We start from the raw sequence: 14715 nt of genomic DNA, 5'->3' as shown, positions 1-14715 counted from the left end.
CTTGCAAAATTTGATAAGACGATGAAAATGATGTATAATGAAGGCCAAGAACATAGCCTTCCTACATCTGATCTTTATATTTCAAAAGTAGGTTAATTTCACAAGATAAAAAAAATATGCAAAAAAAAAAAAAAAAAGATGGCATTAAGCATGCTCCAAGAAATCATAAAGTGTGCTTGATCTTATTTAAATGATGCAATATATGATATGACATTTGAAAAAAAATTAAATAACACCACATTTTCCTTAATTTGATAGATTATACATGTTCTTACTGAAGGAAGTAAGGCAATTACCAGTGGTACCAGGTACTACTTATTCAGATACATTTTACAAGTATACATTTCAAGAGTTTTTATTCTTTGTTTGCATCATAATTCATAATTCTTATGTAACTGTACAATGGTGTAATTATACATATAGACTAATACTGTCAGCATTGAGTAAGATTTTATCAGTCTGTAGTACTTGGAAATACAGAGTATTACGTAGGAAAAAATGTCTCAAAATAGATCTATTGGCGGTCCTAATGGGACAAATACCCCCTGAAACAAATTTTTGTTGCAAAAAAAAAAAAACAAGATGTGTTTGTGAAACACTGATGCCCCTGTACGACAACACAGTGAAGGTTGAACTTCTCAAATGCAAATCAAATATGTTGGTACCCAAAGTAAGGCCTTCTCACAAGAAATACAGATTTCAAAAAGCCCAATTAATAAGCACCATCTGTTCATAGTTATGACCAAGGTTAAAGTATTTTAAAGTTAGGTCAAACTCCATGGTCAAGGTCAAAGGGTCAAAGTTGTTGGTTTTAAAAGAAAGGACTTGTCAAAAGGATTATATATGTGAACTATGAAAGTCCTAGCCCTAACTGTTCTAAAGTTATGGCCAAGGTAAAAGCTTTTTAAAAGTAGGTCAAACTCCAAGGTCAAGGTCAAAGGGTCAAAGTTGTTGGTATTCAATGAAAGGTCTTTTCACAAAAATTGCATATGTGAAGTATGAAAGTCTTAGGATCAACTGTTCAAAAGTTAGGCCAAAGTAAAAATTTGGTATTTATGTGTAAAGGTGTGTCAAACACCAAGGTCAAAAGGTCAAATGTGGTAGTACTCAAAGAAAGGTCTTGTCACAATGAATGCACCTGTGAAATATGAAAGCCATAGCCCCAGCTAGTCAAAAGTTATGAGCAAGGTTAAAGTTAATGCAGATAAACAGACAGACAAACGGACAGGGCAAAACAATACACCCCTAAATCTAAGATTATGTGGGCATAAAAAAGAAAATTTAGAAAAACCATTTCATACACATTATAATGCATATTTGTTCATTTAAGTTAAAAGAATTTCTTGACCTCTTAAAAATGATTGTAATTCAATGGCTACTGTTAGCTTATGTTTGCTAAAGTAATATTACCTATGAATCATGGATAACAATTTCTCAGTATATCTCCCTAATAGTTAATTAAGTATGCATCCCCTAATACTTGGAACAATTTCAGTTTAAATCCCTCTCAGATCTTAAATTTAAAAAAAAATCCAGCTAGACAGAGAGACAAGGTCATCTTCATTTACAAGGTACTCACCAAAGAAGTTGAGGAGATGGGGTAACTTCACTTATAGTACCTAGTCTTTTGAATGGATTCTTTTGGTTATTTTTTCAATGATTTTCCAGTGATTGAATTAACTTAATATGTAAGCACTGAAAAGTCAGTAAACAGTTTATCTATTGTGTTTATTTAATGACCATGTATCAATACACAATAGGTCAAATCCGATTAGAGTCCATAAATTCATTAAAAAATATTGTCAGGTTGACTTTCACATTAATACAATTATAGGAATATCTAAATACCTGTTGCAAGAGAGATTAAATACACGAGACCATAAGTATAATTCCATGATTGGCTCACATCAGTAACACTTGTTTATTTGTAATGATTTACGCAGTGAAAGCAAACAACATGACCACATCCCGAGTCCAACAAAAACAGCTGATATAAGGCTGAAAATACATTGGATGAGACATAACATACAAGGGTTAACTGTCATGGAATTTTGGATGACGCGCATTACTAACCAGACATTCCATGTTAACTTTCATATAAAAAAAATTCCACGTTAATAAGGAATTCCATTAGCACTTTTTTTTTTAAAACAAGCCTTGATTAGATTAATGTAATTAAATTCTGCTGTTTTTATTTTATACTCTCAGTGTGTGGCAAGGTGATCATTAATGCAAGATGTAGAATTGATAGAGAGTGCAAAAAAATCAAATCCTGTGATAGCACAAAAGAAAACGGAGAGTTAAAAATATCTTACAAAGTTATGTTAATTCACAAAGAATGAGTGCGGCAGAGCTTCAACCCAGTCTATGACAGATCCTGCTGGAGAAAAGGCATACCTGGCATTGCTAAAAGTGTTTCTTAATTGGGCAATTAATTCCTTAATTGTTGCCAAATCTGTACCACTCTGTGAGAAAAAGGAAACTAATCTATAATAGATATCAAAGCTGCATTTTTTGCACTGATCTACTAAATAACGATCAATGAGCAATTAGTTACTCTTTTTCCGGAGATTAAAATGTTCTACTGAGCCATTCTGCTACATAATAATAAAAGAATTTTTTTGAGTTCTCTTTATTACTGGTATACCTAGAATAATATAAACTTGCTTTTCTTTTCCTGACAGCCTCTACCCTGATGTTGTGTTTGTGCATTTTGCCTATCGTGAAATAATTGTCAAACTATCTCCCTTACATTTCATCTCTGAATTTTTGGTTTTTATCCAGATTGTTACATGATTGCTTCTGTATAATAAAACACCTTTAAATTACTATTTGGACACTAGCAAATTTATTATTATTTTTAGCCAGTAAAATCTTGTAAAATTTATGTTATTTAGGGAGAGTGAGCAAAGATAGCAAATGCTCTCAACATAATAAAATGGGTAGGTATTTGGTAACTCACTAATGTTCAATCATAGAGAAAATGAAATTTTATGCAAGGGTACATTCAAAACATTAGAAATTTCTTTTATAATATTACAAATTTGTACAAAATATGCTTCTTTTTTATTGTAACTTCAGAGTATTAACTTTTTGTAAAATCCCTGTTAATTAAACACTTCCTGTTGATTCAGACCCATATTTAAAGAAGTCAATAAAATTGTCATTTCATACCTTAATGAGCAAAAATGATGCCTTTAAGAAAACTCTCCAATGACCAGAAAAAATCATCAACTTTAATCGTGTAGTCACCCTGTAATCTTCAGCACAGAATATAATGAGTAAATCTTTATCATTAACTTTGTAACTGTCTACCCCCCAGCCAAAGTAACACGACACACACACCAGACTCGCATTTATCTCACCTGGTTCACGTACAACAATGCACCTAAGAAATTTCTCAATACCACACGCCACATGAAAACCTTGGACCTTGGGTTTTATTCTCCAGACAACACTGCAGAGATTATAAAAGATACACAGTGGGGTGGGACCGCAAATAAGATCCAACAAATGCTGGGTACTTGAGAGTTTAAGTTTGCATAGCTGAAATTTAAAATGAAATTTTGAAAAGATTGAATCTTCCAGCCATTTCTGTCTGTGTTGTCAATCTTGTTCTAAGGTACTACATCTAATTGGAAAGATGACCTTTTTTTTTAACTTGTCATCCTTGGTATTTCTTTCTCCCTCATGTAAGAACATTTATAATATTATATAATATATTTATAAAGAGAGAGAGAGAGAGAAAGAGACAGAGAGAGAGAGAGACTTGGAAGTTTTCCACCATGGAGTACAATGAAAATTCTTTAAGCGAGATAAAGAGGAAAAATCACTGATCAATTCAAGATAATTTGAGGATCTTCAAAAAACAAAAATTACAATAAAATGTTATACCACATCAGTCAGCCAAAAGGTACTCAGGTACAGAAAAATCCTGACAACGTGAAGATTTTCTGAAGTAAACACAATTCTCTTTTTAGTGTCAGCCAGTCATAAGAGTTCTGCTATGAGGAAAAGCTTGTTAGTTTTTGAGTGACATCTTACATAGTTTCTTCAGTGCATGTCTTAGATATAACCTGTCTGCACTGTCAAAGTACCTTAATGTCAAACTAGTAAAACTTAGGGGAAGAATATGGCACACCTCAGTCGCAGTGTTTTAATCAATCATTCATAGATAGTGTTACCTGTCAGATTTTTACATTACAACATTGTACAGAATCACCTTATGTATGTAAATCATTCTTAATGTTCTGCACCTCCACATTCCTATGAGCAAGACGTTTACAATATTTTCAATATTTTTTTTCCCATAAATCCATAATTTATTCCACTCTTGTTGAGAATACAAGTAAAACTACCTCATTTATCATCATCTTCAATCACATATGTACTGTTTAAAACATAACGATATCAAGATCAGTCAGAAACCAAAAATGTCTTACCGAACCCTGTATAACAACTTCATCCAAATTTTCAACAACCAGTTGACTTTACTTTTGAAAAGGTATTGTTTTTGAGTGTGGGCATACCAGTTACGGAATTAATACTGTTGTTTAAGCCTATTCCCCAAGCTCTCTGAATGTGTGTGCGATAAACAGGTTTGATAAATTCTCCGATAGCATTCATCACAATTCAGTCATAAAAAAGACAAAGGCATTCAAAAGAAATATAATCATCTCTGATTGCCAGCCATTTAAAAGATCTCTCAATAAGGTGCCTACCACAAACCAGTTTTTTGTGTGACAGGTGAAATTAGTCCCCTGATTGGTCCTGTCGTTTTCATTCATGTAATTATCTCCTTAGATTCTCAAGTCTAGTCATAGATTATCACTCATGGTTCATCATTCATAAAGCACAACTTTTCAAACCTTTCAACTTTGTAAAAATGAGCATGATGAGGGAAAAAATTGATGATAATAGAATCACTCCCATCTTTTTATGATTGAGAAATTTTTTTCAGACTTAGAATGAAAGAATGAATTAACATTTCTGCTGGAAAAAAGTTGAATAAATTTAAAGAAACCTGTTTTTTTTTTCAGTAGCGCTGATGTGATTTATGCCACATTAACAACCTCTGATGTGTTAACATGAAAAGAAATACGACACCTTTTTATGACATCCTAACTTGCTTGTGCATCCATCAGGCTTTGTCATACCAGGGTAATTCCCTTTATTGGTAGCTTTCTAAACATAGTCTTGTCCTACTAAGTATAGCTTAGCACACCCATTCCCATCCATTAAGATTAAAGATGGACCTTTAAACTTTATATTGAAATAATACATTCTTGGGGTAAAGTTTCCCTCATATATAATTTGTTAAATTATACATTACTTTTGTCATTTATCTACCAGCATCTCTGTTAATGAACCCAGAGAATTGTATAAGTTTTGAATTTCAAAAAACCATCAAAACTTCAGTAGAAAGATTTTCTTTAATTTGATCAACAACATTTAGAATTTGATACATTATTCTATATTTCAAAAAGACTTGGACTATATTTCACAGATATTTAAAATTTTCTGACACAGCTAAACTGACATTAAATAAAGAACTTGAAAATAAGCCAAAATTTCATTTTTTACCTACAGTTGGTATTTACTGCCCAGTGGACAAAGCAACAGCTGAATAGAGAACTAGAATAAAATTGTAAGTGTCCTGTTTTTATGATGCTTTAATGCACTGGTGTACATTTTAAACTCGCAACTCACCTTTTTTCTGGCCGAGGGGCGTGTAATTTGTTATTGAAATCATGGTATGAAAACTTTACACCATGTATGGTCAATATTTATTATATTGGCATGTTTTGTAAATATTTATCTTAACTTTCATGTACCTAAATTATCAAATTTATAAACATAAAGTTACCAATTATTGCAAAGAATTGATTCAAGAGCTATCATTCAGCTCACAATTTCTTTTTAATCTCTAAAAAAATGACTGTCCCTACAGCTTGTATAACACCTTTACCCAAGGAAATTGAAAAAAATGAGTTCAAAGTTAAGTAAAACATGCCCTTTCCAGTCAGTTTTGCTGAAACAAGACAAATTTCCAGCAAAAATACTGAAATATCCTAGAATACTTGCATTTGTTATTCTTTTGTTACATTTTTTTTCTTTACTTGTTAACCCTATCCTAACAGAAATGTAAATTTGTTTAGCGGTTTTCATGATGGCAACTGAATAACTGATTTTTAAATAAGAATCCAAAGGAAGCAATATTAAATCAAGTACTTGACAAGTTCAGGGGAAAGTTAATATTGAATTAAACATTAATAAAATGAATTCTAAATTCATGTAAAGCATTTTCTGAACAGCATTGAATTAGCAGTCAAAACTAAAATCTATCTTAGCTTTTATACTACTCATTCTATGGTATTGTGTTGCATACTCAGGATATAAATTCAATGAACATTGTAAATCCACTTACCTCATTTGGAATGGAATACTGCATAAAAACCTGTGTAGAATTTTTTATATTTTCATCTGTTTTACCTACAAAAAACAATTTCCACAGTCGTATATATTGATTATAACTGCTGAAGGCAGAGTATGTTGTTACTGACCAATTATCACTAGTATGAAGAATCACATTCTCCACTAGAAGCATTGTCCACAATCACTAGGCATTTAAATAATGATAATGATATAGAAACATTTTAACAGTCACTGCACCCACCTGAACAATACACAGACAAAAATGATCTCTGTCATTCAGGAAAAAAAGAAGAAACTAATACTTCTACACCCGATACCTATCATCTCAGTAGCATGAAGTGTTAAACACTTAATACCCTACACACAGGTAGGCAAAGGTAACAAATATAATACCTGCAGGACAAGGTAAGAGGCAGCAATGTCGTACAAATCATCAGAGCCACTTACAAATGAGGGATCATCTGGTCACGGAATTTATGATACTGAGCAGTCGACGTACACATAAATCATAATATGTCTTCAATGAAGAACTGACCTCAAAAGGACACTAGCAGAAATGCAAGCATTTACTATACTGCTCCATTTAGTTGTCTAGCCAAATAGAGTATTATGTTAGAGAGTCAAACACAATGTTGTATTTGCATTGATACACAGAGAATGTCACTGAATAAAGACCAAGCTGCAACTCCTCAAAAATAGATAGGATTTTAAATACCATATTGAGCTTGAAATGCCGACAATGACATCATAGATTTAATACTGACGACATGCACTTGCAGTTTCCTTAACGGAATAAAGTAGATTTTTTTTGTTCTTGTTTTTCTCCATTTAGAAAACAGACCCTTAAATGTAAAAAATTGTCGTTACAATGTGAGCAATGTTTTGGCAATTAATTTCTATTCCCTAGCATTGATCTCATCAAATATTTATATTCAACTGAATTAAGTTATTGATTTTAAAATCAACTTCCTCATTTAGTTTTTTTTTTTTTAAATGAGGCCTGGAATAAAGTAAACTTCAGTATATCTGACACTAATATCTGAAGACCATGGATTAGGATATGCTAATAAACTGGAAGTCCCAACCACTTGTTCTCTTAGTTCAGTAAAAATTTTACTCTCAGTACTGTATTTAATTGAATATTAGGCCAAGCTTAAAAGATTCTTTGTTTGCAGTTGTCAACCTATAACATTTTGAGTGGATAGGTAGGAAGGCATTCTTTTTTTTAATTATAGATATTTGTTAGGTAACAATTAAGAGCTTTTCAATGGACTTCTAAAGAAGAGTTATAATCTTCACTCTTGTATAAACCACTGACAAATTGATAAAAACTAAAAGTGAAACAGTTTTAATATCCTGAAAATTAAAAAAAAAAATAATAATATAACAACATGAACAAAATGGCTGGAAAAAGTTTGGGTCAGGCATTTTTTTTCAGTAGGCAACTGCAAACAAACAAATTTTTATTTTAGGCCTTAGTACTTGCCATTCTCTTTCTGGTTTGCTGAATAACATGTTGTGACAACCAAATCCCATTTGAAAAATGTCAACTTTGAAGAATGGAAATAATTTTTACAAATATCCCATTAGCACTTATACCCTAGCTACCCATATATTCAATTTGATTAATTGGTAATTAAACTTGGCTCATTTTCATTACCTCAAAAATAATACTCAGAAATTTGAAAAAAAATCAATTTAATTATTCTTAGTAATTTACAGCTTTTTCAGAATAGTTTACATTTTTCTGACAAAAAACAAATTTACCTTTTAAACACTTTCACGCAAAATGCATGTGTTTGTTTCTCAACATCCATTTCAAGAAAAAAAAATAAAGTAACCTAAAAAACTTTAACATCACTTGAAATAATATGGTACACAAGAGGACCCCCTGTCCCTGACTGATGGTACCTGCATACCCCTGTGAAGTGCCCCCTACTCCTCGTTTATCATTCTGTCAAAACCTGTGTCCACTCTGTCTAAATTTGTAATGGAAAGAAAACAACAGGATGTTGCTGTGAAATCAACAACAAAGACACATATTTCAGTTTTCTGTTTTTTCACTTCAGACTTGACTTGCATAATCTTCTTAAACAAAAATAAACTCTAGGAAAGCAAAAATATGACTTTGTGTTGGCATAAATGCCATTAAATGGTATTCATTATAGAATCAGTTTAGCAAATATAATTCATCTCTCTTAACTATTTTAACACTGCAATATACGGAAACAAAAATGAGACAACTGAAATTAAACAACACATAACTTAGTACTGGCTTCTTTTAATGAACTACAGGTGACTCTTTTTTACTTAGAAGTCAATAGTGCATGTTCTTTTCGACTTTTTTTTTCATAAAGAATCTTTTGACATTAAATTACCTTATGCAACACAAAGTTTGGGAAAATCCCTTTGAAGTCCCCTTAATTCACATAACTTCAGAAAAGCTGACCTTGGGAAGGAATTGAAGTACCTCTGTCCTCTAACACAAGTCCCCCACTCTTAATTCAGTTTCTGGGATTATCTCCTTGTAGCTGATGATTTCTAGATAAGCAGGCATCAAAGATAATTAAGACATGCAGACTCTTCCCATTAATGGGTCAATCCCTTCAAGTATTCTCCGACTCCAGATGGTCTCAGAAATACAAGATCCTGTCCTACTTCAGAAGTCTGTCCATTTACACTTTGCTTGATTCCAAAAAATAGACAAATACTGAAATCCCTCATTTCATTTTCATCCTGAATGCAGAGAGGAGAAAAATGCTATTCATGACATTAATTGTCAAACGTCTGAACAGATGACCTTCAAATATTCACAAAAAAGTTTATTTAAGCAATTTGAAACTTTTACAAAGCAGTTCAACTATCTACTATAATTTTCCAGAAAAATGAACACTGGAAATAAAGAATCAAAGTGTTTACTGAACATATCACTGATATCAGACTTCTTTCCTAAATTTGATGACAGGAAAAAGTTCAACAACCCTCCATCTGCTCCTTAGTCATCTATTGATTGACTGAAATCGGACCAAATCTCTATTACGTGAGGCGCAGATGTAGTCGACACTGGGGCAAAAAAAGAAAGACACAACTAATTTAGGGGGAAAAAAGAATGTTAAAGTGTTCAGATCAGGATGCCCAGATTACAGTCACCCCACATTGCATTAAATTTTCATGTCTGAAAGTTACCACCAACACCTAGAATTAGCCTCCCTATAGTCCTAGCTCATCGTCGTTAGAGTTCATTTCTTGTTTCAATAATGTCTTCTACATCGTGGTCTAGTCATAATTAAACACCTAGTTTGTACCTTGCGGCCCCTGCCTCCTCATTTGTTCTCAGATTTTGTTTTAATTACTTGTCACAGATAGTCTTCAGAGAACTGTCAACATATGATTTAATTTGCTTCTGTACTTTTTTCCAGAGAAAATTTAATCAGAACTGCCTTTGGCTGCCAAGAACATTTCAATTAAATTAATTACTCAGTGAATGTGAATATGACAAAACTTCATTAGGTGTTATAGGGTCTTGCAAAGGACATCAGCAAAATACCAAAATGTAAATCCATATATGTGCATGTTGATAAGGATTTTTTTGCAGAAATGTATTGTAGACCACTAGATTCAGAGAAATAAATTATTGATCAAAAAGAAGAAAATTAACAAACAATTGTATTTTCAATCCCCGATGCAAGAGGCTAATACTTTATGACCTAGCTCACTTTTTATCATTTCGTCTTTTTAGGGTACCTGTAAAGTGCGAAACGAAATAGAAACGAAACGAAACGAAACGAACTGAAACGAAACGAAATCTGCCGAAACGAAACGAAATCTACCGAAACGAAACGAAACCTACCGAAACGAAACGAAATCAAGACGAAACGAAACGAAATCACAACGAAACCTGCCGAAACGAAACGAAACCAGAAGTCTCTGTCGAGACTGTAGCTCTACTGGTTTATACTTAAAACAAAGGAAGAGAAAAGTAGCAGTTGGGACTTGAGACTTTAAATCAGCAATAAATAGAAAAATGATCCTTGCCACTCATCAAAATAAAAACCAATGCACAGAATTATGTATCTTAGTATAGTCTACTTGTGTGCCAAGTTATACTGAAATCAGACCAAAACTGCAGGAGGAGTAGCATTTTGAAAGAATTTCACAGAAATTTCTATTTTTAGTAACCATGGCAACACCGTTCATTGAAATCAAAAACCGATGCACAGAATTATTATCTCAGTGTAGTCTACTTGTATGCCAAGTTATATCAAAATCAGACCAAAACTGTAGGAGGAGTAGCATTTTGAAAGAATTTCACAGAAATTTCTATTTTTACTAACCACGGCAACACCGTTTATCGAAATCAAAAACCGATGCACAGAATTATGTATCTTAGTGTAGTCTACTTGTGTGCCAAGTTATACTGAAATCGGACCAAATCTGTAGGAGGAGTAGCATTTTGAAAGAATTTCAAAGAAATTTCTATTTTTAGTAACCAAGGCAACACCGTTCATCGAAATCAAAAACCGATGCACAGAATTATGTATCTTAGTGTAGTCTACTTGTGTGCCAAGTTATAATGAAATTGGACCAAAACTGTAGGAGGAGTAGCATTTTGAAAGAATTTCACAGAAATTTCTATTTTTAGTAACCACGGCAACACCGTTTATCGAAATCAAAAACCGATGCACAGAATTATGTATCTTAGTGTAGTCTACTTGTGTGCCAAGTTATACTGAAATCGGACCAAATCTGTAGGAGGAGTAGCATTTTGAAAGAATTTCAAAGAAATTTCTATTTTTAGTAACCACGGCAACACCGTTCATCGAAATCAAAAACCGATGCACAGAATTATATATTTTAGTGTAGTCTACTTGTGAGCCAAGTAATATTGAAATTGGACCAAAACTGTAGGAGGAGTAGCATTTTGAAAGAATTTCAAAGAAATTTCTATTTTCAGTAACCACAGCAACACCGTTCATCGAAATCAAAAACCGGTGCACAGAATTATGTATCTTAGTGTAGTCTTCATTTGTGCCAAGTTATATTGAAATCAGACCAAAACTGTAGGAGGAGTAGCATTTTGAAAGAATTTCACAGAAATTTCTATTTTTAGTAACCACGGCAACACCGTTCATCGAAATCAAAAACCGATGCATAGAATTATGTATCTTAGTGTAGTCTACTTGTGTGCCAAGTTATATTGAAATCAGACCAAAACTGTAGGAGGAGTAGCATTTTGAAAAATTGTTTACAGACAGACAGACAGACAGACGGACAGACAGACGGACGGACGACGGACGCATTACTATCGCATAAGCTCTTCTGGTCTCTGACCAGTAGAGCTAACAAAACTATCAAAATGTTTTTTTTTTGTTTTTTTTTTTTCGTAAATCAAGGTACATGTATATAATTATAAATGTGTAACTGCATGTGGACTTTTTTTTTTACTTCAAATAAAATTCATATACTTCAAGCACTTGTTAATATAAAATTTAATTAGCGATAAATTATGCTCCCTTCTCAGTCTAATGATGCATTTACATGTTTGCAAGCTGCAAATATACACGAGCGTACTATGCATGTATAGTTTCAATATGTGCATTAATTTCTAATTTTTATATCTTACTCTTATTTTCAGTCCTTATTTATCTAGATTCAACATATCTATCAACATTGATGTGTTATACATGTAAAGGCTCGTTTATGTACGGGTCGAAATAAAGTCACTGTACTGTTGTATTGCGAATGTCCTAAAACATAGGATAAACCAGAGACTTAGAGTATTTAGTATTCCATTCCAAGGTGTCTGGTTTTTTGTTCAATCAGATTATACATGTAACTCCAACAGAAATCTTGTGTATCCTTTCTACACGTACATACGGTCCTATTTTTATCGAGGTAAATTTGGAGGAGGAAAGGAGTGGTTGACAATAAAGAGGCTCGACCATAGACGTCTTAAACGATTTAACTGACAAGTAAAAAGTCTCTCTAAGCGAACGATGTCACTTTTAAGTAGGTAAATTATTCAGTAAGATATTAACAAAATATGACATAGGTGTCAGAAGCGGCGGGGAGGGGGGGGGGTTAGCCTCAATCCCCACTATCTTGCAAAGATATATATTACATAGGCATTGAAAACTGGGTTTATCTTTTTTGTTGGTTAAGCCCCCCCCCTCCACTTTCAATTTCCTTCCAACGCCTATGTAGGAACTTGAAGCGAAACAATTGCCTGTGGTGCTTGAACTATATAAATTTCATATGAAGTAAAAATAGACCATATAATCATTCTGAAAGGTTTGTTTCGTTAGGTTTCGTTTTGATTTCGTTTCGTTTCATCTTGATTTCGTTTCGTTTCGGTAGGTTTCGTTTCGTTTCGGTAGATTTCGTTTCGTTTCGGCAGATTTCGTTTCGTTTCAGTTCGTTTCGTTTCGTTTCTATTTCGTTTCGCACTTTACAGGTACCCGTCTTTTTATTGCATATTCATTTTTACTTATAAACTCTCCTGCTCTTCTTTCCCGATGCTATCCTAGCTACTGTATGAAATAACCAAATTGTCACTTCTGTCTTAAATTGATGCCATAGCTGCATAATTCTTCCTGGATCAATAATCAGAAAAGATAGCTTCCTACTACAAGACTGTCTAGAAAATAATGACTTTGTGAATCACTGTATAATCTTCAAATATAACACCATGCACTTTTTTAATTTATAAAATCTTTTAAATTATGTCATTTACTTGTCTTAATTTAGCATTGCTAAGTCACTATAGAGAGAACTACCTTGTCTATCTATGTCCTTAGATGACTCCATGCAGTTGAAACTGATTGTTTTAACATTGGGAGACCTGGAACCCCAAATCTGCATATATCACCAAGAGCTTCCCATCTCAATACCAGCAGGGGTGACTAAACTCATTAAGGGGCCCATATCATCCACGGAACATCTCCATTGAATTAATGGTTTTAAAGTATTCATGCTTGTACATTTTTTGCTCATATAATTACAAATATAGAACACTGATTATCATATTCAAACAATTCTGCAACATTGAATAAACAAAAGCATGTCATATCTTTCATTATTTCACTTAATTATTAATTTTCCCTGTAGAATACTCTTAATGTCTCGCATTTCACTTTCAGGCAGCACACAAGGAAATGCCATTCTTTTTAGCATTACTTTAATGATGCACAATATTTTAAAAAGAAATACTTACAGGCACACCAAGAAATTGAGCAAAAATGTCCACTGGCAACTCTGCAAAACTTATGACACTGTACACCAGAGAAATTTTCCAGGCTTCTGTGAGCAATGCAACTCCAGTATAATTACTCTAACAGATGACAACTGATACTAGAAATCTCTCCAAATTGCCAAGCACAGAGGAAAATCAGAGAACACATCAGGCATATTACTTTTGTCCACAGGCTATATGGAGGTGAAAAGGGTGAATTTTAAAAGTAAAAAACAAATTGATTTCAATTCATTCAAATAAATTTAAGAACACCAAATTAAAAAAAAAATTGAAAGAGAGATAAGTATCATAAGCCTCTTGAAAAGGGCAAGCACTCAAATATGTACCACTTCGCTCCAGCACCTGCAGATTTTTGTTACCGATAGTATACATTGTACAATGGAACAAACCTAGCAGACTGCACTTAATACAAACACAGTAAAAGCCAAACAAATACAAAGAGAGATCCAACAACAATATTATTCTCAATTATTCTCAAATCAAGACAAATTGATCATTAAATACCTGCATCCTAGTCAGGAACACCTGATTCTTTGGTTTATAGCTGCAGGTTCTTGATCAAACTGCTTGGAGTATGTTCTTCTGGTGTACTGCAGAAAATAGATTGAAAAATGCACAACTACAGGTATATTAAGTTTTCAGAAAAATTGCATAATGACCAGAAAGAAACTCTCACGCATAGACAATTTACATGGAATGGCATTAAGAGTTCTGAAGTAGTTAAATTAATTACCTAACAAGATGTGTTTTATCACCAAGTCTCCTGAGTTATAACACATACAGTATCAATGTAGGTATTCCACAACAGTTGTCTACAGTGCCTGCAAGATGAAATGAGGACAATTTTCTTTCTTCTCTATTTTTTTTTTTATCTTTTCAATTCTGATAAGAAGGTTTCATGTGAAGCTTCATGATGGGCATAGAGTAAAAGCTGGTGTAGTTACAATTTAAAGCAAACATTCCTAAAAAATGTTACATTTGTATCATGTGGAAATATATGAGACTGGTAATGCACTTTAAAACCTAAA

The 14715-nt window shown here is 33.0% G+C and overlaps 1 protein-coding gene across 8 annotated transcripts in view; it reads right to left on the bottom strand.

Moving 5' to 3' along the window:
* LOC134268414 (solute carrier organic anion transporter family member 4A1-like) overlaps nt 1–14490 on the bottom strand; it is a 44853-nt gene extending 30363 nt beyond the window's left edge. The window contains exons 1-3 of one of the 8 annotated variants that reach the window (XM_062750667.1): nt 14421–14490; nt 14192–14277; nt 6428–6492 (exon numbers count right to left, since the gene is read on the bottom strand). The gene's annotated coding sequence lies outside the window, so the exon portion shown is untranslated. Of the gene's footprint in view, nt 1–1848; nt 1999–3174; nt 3272–3365; nt 3388–4442; nt 4466–6427; nt 6569–6828; nt 6923–13648; nt 14105–14191; nt 14278–14420 lie in introns of those variants that run through there. The other 7 variants (XM_062750668.1, XM_062750666.1, XM_062750664.1 and 4 more) reach the window with 7 other exon arrangements.
* Between the last annotated feature and the right edge of the window lie 225 nt (nt 14491–14715).

This window comes from Saccostrea cucullata, unplaced genomic scaffold, assembly GCF_032062105.1.
Source record: "Saccostrea cucullata isolate Sc308-1 unplaced genomic scaffold, CSIRO_AGI_Scuc_v1 ctg481, whole genome shotgun sequence".
Lineage (NCBI taxonomy): Eukaryota > Metazoa > Mollusca > Bivalvia > Ostreida > Ostreidae > Saccostrea > Saccostrea cuccullata.
This window is presented reverse-complemented; position numbering and strand designations above follow the sequence as displayed.